Here is a 2919-nt window from a genome sequence, read left to right on the forward strand (position 1 = left end):
TGCCTTGGCTTTGCTTTCCGCCTCCAAATGGAGGGAAGTTAAACAACCCCCTGAAATGATTGCCAGCCCTTTTGCCAGCCCTTACATTTGGAAATGTAACCCATGAATACATCAACATATGTCAGTTCAACCTGCTTGAATTTGTATAGTCCCAGCTGCTTCAAGGGTTTTTTTTTTGGTGTTCTTAGACAGGAATGGGGATGGGCACAAATGGGTTCATTATCCCAAATTCCAAAACTATTCCACTAGTTCTTGCCCCCTCTGAATGTGGTTCAGGGGAGGTGCCTCCCCTGAACATTTCCCAGACCTTTTGTCAGTTGGGTTCAGGGTTCGGGCTATTTGAACCTAGCAGCTGAACAGGGCAGTCCACCCATTAGCAGTTAGGTTTAGATGCCTTGGCTTTGCTTTCCACCTCCAGATGAAATGGTTGCCAGCCCTTTCAAGCTGACAGCAGACAGGTGCACCCACCTTGCTGTATGGCTGCAAGCCATGTCAGTGACCCATTTCACTCCCCCCTGCTTGGAAGCAGGAGGGACTGAAATGGCTCGCTGAAATGGCTTGTGGTGTCTGTCTGCTGTGAGGCTAAAATAGCTACAAGCCATTTCAGTACTCCCTTTTACTTCTATCTGTTTGGAAGAGGGGGAAAGCAAAATTGAGAGATTAAAAGCTGCCAGCCTTTAAGCCCAACAGCTGACAGTCAGACCCACTTGGAAGTGGGTGGGAGCAAAATCAATTGTTGAAATGGTTTGTGGCCATTTCGCCTTACAGTGGGGCAGGTGTGAGGCTGAAATGGCTGTCAGCTGTTTCAGCGGTTTGTTTCGCTTCCCTCTACTTCTAAGTGAGGAGTAGTGAAATGGACCAGCCTGAACCTGGCCAGTTTGCTTCAGCACTTGTGACTTGCTTGGGTTTGGGAATTAAATTAGGGAATGCCCTGAACTGGAATTTTCCTGTTTGTGATAGGTGTAGATCTTTTCACAGGGATCTGGTCTTCTCTGTTGGACCCATGCATCCCTAATCTACAGAGACATTGAAATGTTGGGATTAAAAATAATTTACACATTCACATTTTACTTTCTAATAGTATGAAATAAATGGAAATTTGTGACTGATATATCCTGGCATAATAATGTGCGTTGTTTCAGAAATGCATAAGGGCATGTTCTCCGTGCTTCTTGTTCAGAAAGTAGAAATGGCAAGCAGTTATGTTCATTTTCTTTCAGAATGGGATAGGTGTTGGGGACCAAGTTAGCTCACCTGCTTTTCCACTGATGTGGTGACAAATCAATTTTGCAGTAACTGGGAACTGGTAAGAATGATCTGTTGAAATGTATGTGTAGGCTGAGAAGAGAATGGATGAGAAACAGGAGTCGGCACAGATAGTAGTACTCCAAGGCAACTTCCCTCAAATGCATCAGCAGAGAGCTTTTTGAAAATCTTCCAGTCCTCACATTTATTTTTCTGTTCCTCCACTTAATACTACTTTAGAAAAGGGCTTTAGAACAGGGCAAGTTTCTAAAGGTGCAACGTTTTCTTGGCAAACTATCTACATACTTGGGAAACAGAGATGTAGAAAAGGGGGGAGCAAACTGTTTTCTCATCCCATGAACCTGAGGGTTGATTTTGCAGAAGAACAGTGAACAAATAAGATTGTGCTTATATTTCTATTCTACTAAATATTATGATTTATTATTATTATTATTTTATTTTTATAACCCACCCTTCCCTGGTAGACTCAGGGCAGGTAACAAAGGGTTAAAACACTCAATATAATACACAAACAATAAACATTTACTATAATTTAGGTTTTAGAATAAATAAGTTAAAAGGCTTCTCTCTGACCCATTATGCACGGGAGTTTTAGCGCACATTCGGGGTGGAATGGCGGCGACTAAAATCACCGATAACGCACGGAGCCGGCTGCAACCGGCCGTAGCTTCGGTGCATGCCGCCGAAAAAGCCGTGTCAGTGAAACGCGGAAGAAAGCGCAGCTTCCGGGTGACCGGGGCGCAACCAGAAGCGGCGCCCGGATCGCCGCGTGCATAATCGGTTACTCTGGGTTTTGCCGCCGTCGCGCCCCGCCCCGTACATAACCGGTATGCGTCGCGTCTTCCCCCTCCGCGTTTTCCATGTGACCCGAAATCGCCGTTTTGGCGGCCGTGCATAATGGGCCTCTGATACGACTAAAAACCTTCTAGGGGGAAGGACTTGATCAATACTTTCATTGGTTCTGAACTTTGGTTTTCACATAGGCCCATTATGCATGGCTGCCGAAACGGTAATTTCGGGTCACATGGAAAACACAGAGTGGGAAGACGCGAAGCAAGCCGCTTACGCACGGGACGCAATGGCAGCAAAACCCACAGTAACCGATTATGCACGCGGTGACTCCAGCGCTGCTTCTGGTTGCACCCTGGGCGCCTGGAAGCTCCGCTTTCTTCCACGTTTCGCTAACGTGGCTTTTTCGGTGGCATGCACCGAATCTGTGGCCAGTTGCAGCCGGCACCGTGTGTTATCGGTGATTTTAGGCAACGCCATTCCACCCCGAATATGGACATTCCCTCCGTGCATAAATGGGCCATAAGGAGGCCACTATTTTGTTGGTGTTGGTTTCCTGGTGGAAACCTGGTGGAACATAGACCTGTCAGAACAGCTCTGTTTGATAGGCCCCCTGGAATTGCTTAAGGTCTCAGGGGGTCCTGATGTCACTAGGCAGAGCGCTTCATCATACTGGGGCCATGGCAGAAAAGGCCATGGTTGAGGCCAGTTTTGCATTTTGTTTTTTTTTACATGCCAATGTAGCAACACTGAAGTGAGGATTTGATTTTGGCATCTTAGCAAAGAAATGAATACATAAGGAAAGAGAGTAAATGAAAATGGGTTTTATTTCATGGGTAACAGATAGGTGCTGAATACAATGAA

Source organism: Paroedura picta, chromosome 5 (genome assembly GCF_049243985.1).
Source record: "Paroedura picta isolate Pp20150507F chromosome 5, Ppicta_v3.0, whole genome shotgun sequence".
NCBI lineage: Eukaryota > Metazoa > Chordata > Lepidosauria > Squamata > Gekkonidae > Paroedura > Paroedura picta.